Source organism: Schistocerca serialis, chromosome 9 (genome assembly GCF_023864345.2).
Source record: "Schistocerca serialis cubense isolate TAMUIC-IGC-003099 chromosome 9, iqSchSeri2.2, whole genome shotgun sequence".
In the NCBI taxonomy this organism is placed as follows: domain Eukaryota; kingdom Metazoa; phylum Arthropoda; class Insecta; order Orthoptera; family Acrididae; genus Schistocerca; species Schistocerca serialis.
In genome coordinates this window covers 823,847-834,865 of record NC_064646.1, presented here as the reverse complement: position 1 = coordinate 834,865, position 11,019 = coordinate 823,847, and the positions used below count along the sequence as shown (strand labels likewise).

At 43.8% G+C, this 11,019-nt stretch overlaps 1 non-coding gene across 1 annotated transcript; it reads right to left on the bottom strand.

Annotated features, from left to right (window-relative positions):
* Nucleotides 1-6,469: 6,469 nt before the first annotated feature.
* Nucleotides 6,470-6,543, bottom strand: Trnat-ugu (transfer RNA threonine (anticodon UGU)). Its single transcript has one exon. It is a non-coding gene; the product is annotated as a tRNA-Thr (tRNA).
* Nucleotides 6,544-11,019: the final 4,476 nt, after the last annotated feature.

Genomic DNA, 11,019 nt, shown 5'->3' with positions numbered 1-11,019 from the left:
TGCTTCTTCGATGCATGCATTGAATAGTAGGAATGAAAGACTACATTATTGCTTTAGACCCTTTTTAATGCGAGCACTTCTCTCTTATTCCCGTCTTATTATTCCCTCTAGTTCCTTGTACATATAGTATATTGCCCGCCATTCCCTACGTTTACCCGTATATTTCTCAGAATTTCGAAAATCTTGCACCATTTTACATTGTCGAACGCTTTTTTCAGGTCGACAAATCCTATGAACCTGTCTCGATTTCTCTTCAGTTTTGCTTCCATTATCAACAGCAACGTCAGAATTGGCTCTCTCGTGCCTTTATCTTTCCTGAAGCCAAACTGATCGTCTTCTAGCACAGCCGCGATTTTCTTTTCCTTTCTTCTGTATATTATTCTTGTTAGCAACTTATGTGCATTAGTTGTTAAGCTGATTCTGCGATAATTCTCGTACATGTCAGCTCCTGCAATCTTCGAAATTGTGTGGATGATATTTTTTCCGAAAGTCAAGACGCGCCAGACTCATATATTCTGCGTAAACATTATTGCGGTCCTCGGGCATGGACGTCTGTGATGTCCTTAAGTTAGTTAGGTTTAACTAGTTCTAAGTTCTAGGGGACTAATGACCTCAGAAGCTGAGTTCCATAGCGCTCAGAGCCATTATTGCTGAGCCCCTGCATCCCTTCATGGTTGATGTCTTCTCTTGATGTCTATGACATCTTCCAGCAGGGTAAATCTCGCGATACAAGACCAGAATCAAGCTGTAGTAGTCTGAGAAGCATCACACGACAGTGAACTCACATTGATGTCTTAGCCAGCAAATGCCTCTGATCCACAAAATCGCTGAAAAGAGGAAAGACCGCTGGACCTGATGGCATACCAGTTCAATTTTACCATGAGAAAAAGACTGAGTAATCAACGAAAGGATAACGTTCTACGAGTCGGGGCGTGGAATGTCAGAAGCTTGAACGTGGTAGGGACACTAGAAAATCTGAAAAGGGAAATACAAAGCCTCAATCTAGATATAGTAGGGGTCAGTGAAGTGAAGTGGAAGGAAGACAAGGATTTCTGGTCAGATGAGTATCGGGTAATATCAACAGCAGCAGCTAATGGTATAACAGGTGTAGGATTCGTTATGAATAGGAAGGTAGGGCAGAGGGTGTGTTACTGTGAACGGTTCAGTGACCGGGTTGTTCTAATCAGAATCGACAGCAGACCAACACCGACAACGATAGTTCAGGTATAAATGCCGACGTCGCAAGCTGAAGATGAACAGATAGAGAAAGTGTATGAGGATATTGGAAGGGTAATGCAGTATGTAAAGGGGGACGAAAATCTAATAGTCATGGGCGACTGGAATGCAGTTGTAGGGGAAGGAGTAGAAGAAAAGGTTACAGGAGAATATGGGCTTGGGACAAGGAATGAAAGAGGAGAAAGACTAATTGAGTTCTGTAACAAGTTTCAGCTAGTAATAGCGAATATCCTGTTCAAGAATCACAAGAGGAGGAGGTATACTTGGAAAAGGCCCGGAGATACGGGAGGATTTCAATTAGATTACATCATGGTCAGACAGAGATTCCGAAATCAGATACTGGACTGTAAGGCGTACCCAGGAGCAGATACAGACTCAGATCACAATGTAGTAGTGATGAAGAGTAGGCTGAAGTTCAAGACATTAGTCAGGAAGAATCAAAACACAAAGAAGTGGGATACGGAAGTACTAAGGAATAACGAGATACGTTTGAAGTTCTCTAACGCTATAGATACAGCAATAAGGAATAGCGCAGTAGGCAGTACAGTTGAAGAGGAATGGACAACTCTAAAAAGGGCCATCACAGAAGTTTGGAAGGAAAACATAGGTACAAAGAAGGTAGCTGCGAAGAAACCATGGGTAACAGAAGAAATACTTCATTTGATTGATGAAAGGAGGAAGTACAAACATGTTATGGGAAAATCAGAAATACAGAAATACAAGTCGCTGAGGAATGAAATAAATAGGAAGTGCAGGGAAGCTAAGACGAAATGGCTGCAGGAAAAATGTGAAGACATCGAAAAAGAAATGATTGTCAGAAGGACAGACTCAGCATACAGGAAAGTCAATACAACCTTTGGTGACATTAAAAGCAACGGTGGTAACATTAAGAGTGCAACGGGAATTCCACTGTTAAATGCAGAGGAGAGAGCAGATAGGTGGAAAGAATACATTGAAAGCCTCTATGAGGGTGAAGATTTGTCTGATGTGATAGAAGAAGAAACAGGAGTCGATTTAGAAGATATAGGGGATCCAGTATTAGAATCGGAATTTAAACGAGCTTTGGAGGACTTACGGTCAAATAAAGCAGAAGGGATAGATAACATTCCATCAGAATTTCTAAATTCATTGGGGGGAGTGGCAACAAAACAACTATTCACGTTGGTGTGTAGAATATATGAGTCTGGCGACATACCATCTGACTTTCGGAAAAGCATCATCCACACAATTCCGAAGACGGCAAGAGCTGACAATCAGCTTAACAGCTCGTGCATCGAAGCTGCTTACAAGAATAATATACAGAAGAATGGAAAAGAAAATTGAGAATGCGCTAGATGACGATCAGTTTGGCTTTAGGAAAAGTAAAGGGACGAGAGAGGCAATTCTGACGTTACGGCTAATAATGGAAGCAAGGCTAAAGAAAAATCAAGACACTTTCATAGGATTTGTCGACCTGGAAAAAGCGTTCGACAATATAAAATGGTGCAAGCTGTTCGAGATTCTGAAAAAAGTAGGAGTAAGCTATAGGGAGAGACGGGTCATATACAATATGTGCAACAACCAAGAATGAATAATAAGAGTGGACGATCAAGAATGAAGTGCTCGTATTAAGAAGGGTGTAAGACAAGGCTGTAGCCTTTCGCCCCTACTCTTCAATCTGTACATCGAGGAAGCAATGATGGAAATAAAAGAAAGGTTCAGGAGTGGAATTAAAATACAAGGTGAAAGGGTATCAATGATACGATTCGCTGATGACATTGCTATCCTGAGTGAAAGTGAAGAAGAATTAAACGATCTGCTGAACGGAATGAACAGTCTAATGGGTACACAGTATGGTTTGAGAGTAAATCGGACAAAGACGAAGTTAAGGAGAAGTAGTAGAAATGAGAACAGCGAGAAACGTAACATCAGGATTGATGGTCACGAAGTCAGTGAAGTTAAGGAATTCTGCTACCTAGGCAGTAAAATAACCAATGACGGACGGAGCAAGGAACATCAAAACCAGACTCGCTATGGTAAAAAAGGCATTTCTGGTCAAGAGAAGTCTACTAATATCAAATACCGACCTTAATTTGAGGAATAAATTTCTGAGGATGGACGTCTGGAGTACAGCATTGTATGGTAGTGAAACATAGACTGTGGGGAAACCGGAACAGAAGAGAATCGAAGCATTTGAGATGTGGTGCTATAGACGAATGTTGAAAATTAGGTGGATTGATAAGGTAAGGAATGAGGCGGTTCTACACAGAATCGGAGAGGAAAGGAATATGTGGAAAACACTGATAAGGAGAAGGGACAGGATGATAGGACATCTGCTAAGACATGAGCGAATGACTTACATGGTACTAGAGAGAGCTGAAGAGGGCAAAAACTGTAGAGGAAGACAGAGATTGGAATGCGTCAAGCAAATAATTGAGGACGTAGGTTGCAAGTGCTACTGTGAGATGAAGAGGTTAGCACAGGAAAGGAATTCGTGGCGGGCCGCATCAAACCAGTCAGTAGACTGATGACAAAAAAAAAAAAACGCGAAGGAACTTGCCCCTCTTCTTGCAGCGGTGTACCGTAGGTCTCTAGAAGAGCGTAGCGTTCCAAACGATTGGAAAAGGGCACAGGTCATCCCCGTTTACAAGAAGGGGCGTCGAACAGATGTGCAGAACTAGAGACCTATATCTCTAACGTCGATCGGTTGTAGAATTTTGGAACACGTATTATACTCGAGTATAATGACTTTTCTGGAAACTCGAAATCTACTCTGTAGGAATCAGTATTCGTTTCGAACAAGACGATCGTGTGAAACCCAGCTCGCGCTATTCGTCCACGAGACTCAGGCGGCCATAGACAAGAGTTCCCAGGTAGATCCCGTGTTTCTTGACTTCCGCAAGGCGTTCGATACAGTTCCCCACAGTCATTTAATGTACAAAGTAAGAGCATGTGGACTATCAGACCAACGGTGTGATTGGATTGAAGAGTTCCTCGATAACATAACGCAGCATGTCATTCTCAATGGAGAGAAGTATTCTGAAGTAAGAGTGATTTCAGGTGTGCCACAGGGGAGTGTCGTAGGACCGTTGCTATTCACAATGTATATGAATGTCCTTGTGGATGACATCGGAAGTTCACTGAGGCTTTTTGCGGATGATGCTGTGGTTTATCGAGAGGTTGTAACAATGGAAAATTGTACTGAAATGCTGGAGGATCTGCAGCGAATTGACGCATGGTGCAGGGAATGGCAATTGAATCTCAATGTACACAAGTGTAATGTGCTGCGAACTTTCACATTTAGCTACAAAATAGCAGCTCAGCAACTGGAAGCAGTTAATTCCATAAATTATCTGGGAGTAGGCATTGGGAGTGATTTAAAGTAGAATGATCATATAACGTTGATCGTCGGTAAAGCAGATGCCAGACTGAGATTCATTGGAATAATCCTAAGGAAATGCAATGCGAAAACAAAGGAAGTAGGTTACAGTACAATTGTTCGCCCACTACTTGAATATTGCTCACCAGTATGGGATCCGTCCAGATAGGGTTGATACAAGAGATAGAGAAGATCCAACGGAGAGCAGCGCGCTTCGTTACAGGATCATGTAGTAATCGCGAAAGCGTTGCGGAGATGATAGATAAACTCCAGTGGAAGACTCCGCAGGAGAAACGAACAGTAGCTCGGTATGGGCTTTTGTTGAAGTTTCGAGAACATAGCATCACCGAGGAGTCAAGCCGTGTATTGATCCCTCCTACGTATATCTCGCGAAGAGACCACGAGGATAAACTCAGACAGATTAGAGCCCACACAGGGGCATACCGACAATCTTTCTTTCCACGAACAATACGAGACTGGAATAGATGGGACAACCGATAGAGGTACTCAAAGCACCCTCCGCCACACACCGTCAGGTGGTTTGCGGTGTGTGGATGTAGATGTAGATGTAGATCTGTAGCCACTGTAACATACATCTGGTGCCAGCCGCGTGCCCACAAACCACTGTCCCGTAACTTGTGGGGGAATTTTGTGCACTGTATTTGAAAAGTGAACCATGCTATTCAACAGGTGCTTATAATGTTTTGACACATCGGTGTGGATGTGGTTGTGTTATGTAGCCAAAGACTGTGGCATTCCCAAGGGACGAAATCCGTGCATAGAGAGTCTCTGCACCACACCAGCGACTTATAACTCGAGCGAAGGTAAGTGATAATGATAACGTAAGTTTGTGGTATATTAAAACTGTGTGCCAGGCCGAGATTCGAACTCGGGAGCTTTGTCTTCCGCGGGGAAGTGCCCTTCCTAGTTCGAGTCTTTGCCCGTGGAAGGCAAAGGTCTCGAGTTCGAGTCTCGGTCTGGCACACAGTTTTAATCTGCCAGGAAGTTTAATATCAGAGCACACTCCGCAGCAGAGTGAAAATTTCCTTCTGATATGGGTAACGTTTTCTAATGAACGGCTTTAACCGTGTTTCTTTATCGCTTGTCGTGGACGCACCAAGCTGCACGGTCTCAATGATGGCCTTACACACCAGCCAGAACTACCCACCTCCCTGGGAGCGGGCTGCTGCTAATCTGCAGTTGGCAACCGTCGGAGGTAAGCATCGCTCGGCTGCTCTGCCGGTCGCTCCCCTAACCTCTCTTCTCTCTCCTCCCCCCCCCCCCCCCCCCCCGCACCTCCCCGCACACCCGTGCCCTCGCTGCGAGGTACGGGCAGTAATTACTACGCGGGCCACCCTTCCTGCAGCTGTAGCTGCCACCACTACCACCACCGCCACTTCGCCACTGCCCGTCACCGAGACGCCGCCCTCGCAATTACCGGCTCCTAATTAAAGGAGACGCTGCACGCTTCGGCGGTAGCGCGGCTCGGTCCACCGCCAGCGGGTGAGGTACAAAGAAGGCATCCGGCTTCTGCGAAATGCTTTCGGCACTTATCACTGTGTTCTGTGGTCATTACAGCCGAGGACGCACTCCATTTCGCAGCGTCAGAACTGTCTGTACTTCAACTATTATTATTATGTAAATTGGAGGGGGAGGCGGGAGAAAGGAGATGGGAGTAACTGATGATATCAGCTGCATCCGGACTTTGTGCTGAATTAGCAGTGGCGAGTGAAAATGTATGCCGGACGAGGACTTGATCCCTGCACCTCCTGGTTACTAGGCACAGTGTTTATTGTAAATGAAATGATGATTAAATGGACACCCTAGCTGCAAACAGGCGTTGATATACTTCATTGGGAACACGTTGAAAATGTGTGCCCCGACCGGGACTCGAACCCGGGATCTCCTGCTCACATGGCAGACGCTCTATCCATCTGAACCACCGAGGCGACAGAGGATAGTGCGCCTGCAGGGACTTATCCCCTGCACGCTCCCCGTGAGACCCACATTCCCAACATGTCCACACCACCCTATTCGTAGTGCGTTTAATAGATGTTTGGCCATCACACTCATTACTTGTCGCAGATTAATGTACCAAGTCCCGTACAAGTTCGGGCATAGTGTGTGCGTTCGCACAAGAAGGTAAATGGTCGGGATGCCACATTTTAACTATGTGTGAAGGTAGTACCTGTTTCCGAAAGAACAGCTGCAGTTGATGACCATGCAGCTTCGCTAGAATGAAATGATAATTAAATGTACACCCTAGCCGCAAACAGGCAGTGAGAAACCATCATAATAATAAAGTAATAGAAATTAGAGCTCGCATGAAAAGCTTTAAGTGTTCGTTTTTCCCGATCGCCATTCGAGAGTAGAACGGTAGAGAAATAGGTGCAAGGTCCCAGGCACTTAATTGTGAATTGCAGAGCAACGATGTAGACGTAGAAGCTGAAATGAAACCTTTGGATCATTAGCTATTCAGGTCACGTTGACAGTTCCATTAATTAAGTGATCAGCGTGTTCTTACTCTAGTTTTCATTAAGTAGGGAGAGTAGTGTAATCACTGTTCCAGGATCTTACAAGGGGACTCCAAAAAGTAAGTTATATATTGTTTTGAGAAGTCAATTAAGTTTTGTTGGATGTTCCAGTACACTTCAAAGTGATGACACTATTTTGCAACATAGTCACCATCTCAAAAACTGTCGGAGCCATCTCCCGACTGTTCAGGTCCTCGACGAGGAAAATCGATTCCTTGGTTACGGAGCAGTTCGAGAACCACTGGGTAAACGCCCCCATCGTCGGAAAGGCTGCGACGGCTGCGAGTGGCCATCCTTCCCGACCAGCATGACCCTCCTCTACGCGACCTTGATTCGCGGTACCATTTCACCATGGCTGGACGCGACAGTGATTCTGTCCACATACCGCCAGATTGTCGAGGCAATTACGTGTTCAATTTAGACCGTTTTTTTCCGCAAGAATCGTGTGTTCGGCGTACTTGGACTTTTGAATATGGTTCTAGTTGCCGCGCTGTTTCACTCTCACACTGTCATGCGTCTGCTATCCCTACCACAAGAGAACTGCGTTTTGCAGTAAACCCAAGACAGAAACAGCACAAACACTTTGGGGGCTTAAGGTTGCCACTCTCATTTCATAAATTAGAAAATTCGTTCCTCTTTTATATGCGGTGTCTAAACGAACTATAAGAAAACTAATATCCATTGCAGACAGCGACGGTTTATTTTTCTTTGGGTATCATTGAAATTATTGTTTCCCCATCGATCCACTGTAAACAGTGGCGTATTATAAATATGTTTCTGGATGGCAGCCGCCTTTAGCAAAACATAATTTTATTTTTTATCCCATGAAAGTAAGCAAAGTATGCTAGATATTCTTTAATACACCTATGTACAACAACATCCACATGGCGAATAAAGATATTTTGGCCTCTTCAGCAGTTCTGTGCTATACTCCGCCCAGTTGAACTTATTACCAACCTGTAATCCCAAGAATTTGACACTTTCAGCCTCTTCTGTCTGTTCACCGTCGTATTTTGGACAAAGTCTGGAGTAAAATCTCTTAGAAATTCCGTGCTGCATAGTAATGAGTTTTTTCTCTTTCAAAGTTTATTGACAAATAATTGGCTAGGAACCATGTATTAACCTAGGACAGTTTTTCTAGTAGTGAAGAGTAGAATTATGCACTTCATGGAAAGTAACAGTGGTATTAGCCGTTGAAAGTATGATTAACAAGTCAAAAGTAATACTACTCCGGGTGTAAGAATGTGTGGAGATATGAAGAGGAATGATCACAGAGGTTACGTTTGAGGTTTAAACAATGGCAGCGTTTTATTTTGCTGTGAAATATGGTCGAATACTGTTAACTATCTGGAATTCACGTAAGACGGAGTGATTGACAGGCAAAATGAAATGCATGCAGAGAATGACAAGGATAATTGACACAGTTTTGTTTGCCTCGCTGAAGAATGTAAAACAAATGCCGACAAATTCTAACTGCCGGCCACTCGAACCATGACGCTGAGTAACACTAGCTAATTCACCTTATTCAGAGAACAGGTTTTTATGGCGAAATATTGTAAAACGTTTATCAACTCCTTGGCCATCTAAACTTACATCTACACTCTGCGGATCACTGTCAAGCGCGACGTGGGGAATACTTTTTATTGTGTCATATTTCAAGGCTTCTCCCCGTTCTGTTCACGGATGGAGGGCGAGAAGAGTTACTCCAGTGCTACTGTTATTTGCCATTATTTCTTATGTTTGCAAAAAAAATGGTTCAAATGGCTCTGAACACTATGGGACTTAACATCAGTCACTGTAGGATGTACCGTTTTCAGCAAGCGTGCCAGACCAGGTAAGCAGTTTTTCCATTCCAAGAATGAAATTTTCACTCTACTGCGGAGTGTGCGCTGATATGAAACTTCCTGGCAGATTGAACTGTGTGTCGGACCTTTGTCTGTTTCAGGCAAGTGCTCTACCGCCGTCTTCTCTTTCCCCCCCTTCAACCCGTCCTTTACGCTCGCCAACTTTTGCCTTCTCGGCCTGGCTTCTCCGCCTTTAAAGAGAGAATTGAACCTGATGATGTGCAACAGCGTTTCTTCTGAATGGGAAACTAAGTATGCCCCTTCTGTTGCCTTTTGTCTGCAATATGACTTGAATAAAAAGAAATATAAATTTCAATTGAGAAGGCATTTATATAATTTTTATGGAAACGTAACAGAATCTATAATTTCTTTCTCAGTGCGTTGCAAAACAGAAGTAACGAAACTCATTATTGCTAATACGTAAAATTTTCTTCTGCAGAAAGGTGATGAAGTAAAATCTACATCTACATCTACATCTATACTCCGCGAGCCACCTTACGGTGTGTGGCGGAGGGTACTTATTGTACCACTATCTGATCCCCCCTTCCCTGTTCCATTCACGAATTGTGCGTGGGAAGAACGACTGCTTGTAAGTCTCCGTATTTGCTCTAATTTCTCGGATCTTTTCGTTGTGATCATTACGCGAGATATATGTGGGCGGTAGTAATATGTTGCCCATCTCTTCCCGGAATGTGCTCTCTCGTAATTTCGATAATAAACCTCTCCGTATTGCGTAACGCCTTTCTTGAAGTGTCCGCCACTGGAGCTTGTTCAGCACCTCCGTAACGCTCTCGCGCTGACTAAATGTCCCCATGACGAATCGCGCTGCTTTTCGCTGGATCATGTCTATCTCTTCTATTAATCCAACCTGGTAAAGGTCCCATACTGATGAGCAATACTCAAGAATCGGACGAACAAGCGTTTTGTAAGCTACTTCTTTCGTCGATGAGTCACATTTTCTTAGAATTCTTCCTATGAATCTCAACCTGGCGCCTGCTTTTCCCACTATTTGTTTTATGTGATCATTCCACTTCAGATCGCTCCGGATAGTAACTCCTAAGTATTTTACGGTCGTTACCGCTTCCAATGATTTACCACCTATGGCATAATCGTACTGGAATGGATTTCTGCCCCTATGTATGCGCATTATATTACATTTATCTACGTTTAGGGAAAGCTGCCAGCTGTCGCACCATGCATTAATCCTCTGCAGGTCCTCCTGGAGTACGTACGAGTCTTCTGATGTTGCTACTTTCTTGTAGACAACCGTGTCATCTGCAAATAGCCTCACGGAGCTACCGATGTTGTCAACTAAGTCATTTATGTATATTGTAAACAATAACGGTCCTATCACGCTTCCCTGCGGTACTCCCGAAATTACCTCTACATCTGCAGATTTTGAACCGTTAAGAATGACATGTTGTGTTCTTTCTTCTAGGAAATCCTGAATCCAATCACAAACCTGGTCCGATATTCCGTAAGCTCGTATTTTTTTCACTAAACGTAAGTGCGGAACCGTATCAAATGCCTTCCTGAAGTCCAGGAATACGGCATCAATCTGCTCGCCAGTGTCTACGGCACTGTGAATTTTTTGGGCAAATAGGGCGAGCTGAGTTTCACATGATCTCTGTTTGCGGAATCCATGTTGGTTATGATGAAGGAGATTTGTATTATCTAAGAACGTCATAATACGAGAACACAAAACATGTTCCATTATTCTACAACAGATTGACGTAAGCGAAATAGGCCTATAATTATTCCGCATCTGATTTATGACCCTTCTTGAAAATGGGAACGACCTGCGCTTTCTTCCAGTCGCTAGGTATTTTACGTTCTTCCAGCGATCTACGATAAATTGCTGATAGAAAGGGGGCAAGTTCTTTAGCATAATCACTGTAGAATCTTAAAGGTATCTCGTCTGGTCCGGATGCTTTTGCGCTACTAAGTGATAGCAGTTGTTTTTCAATTCCGATATCGTTTATTTCAATATTTTCCATTTTGGCGTCCGTGCGACGGCTGAAGTCAGGGACCGTGTTACGATTTTCCG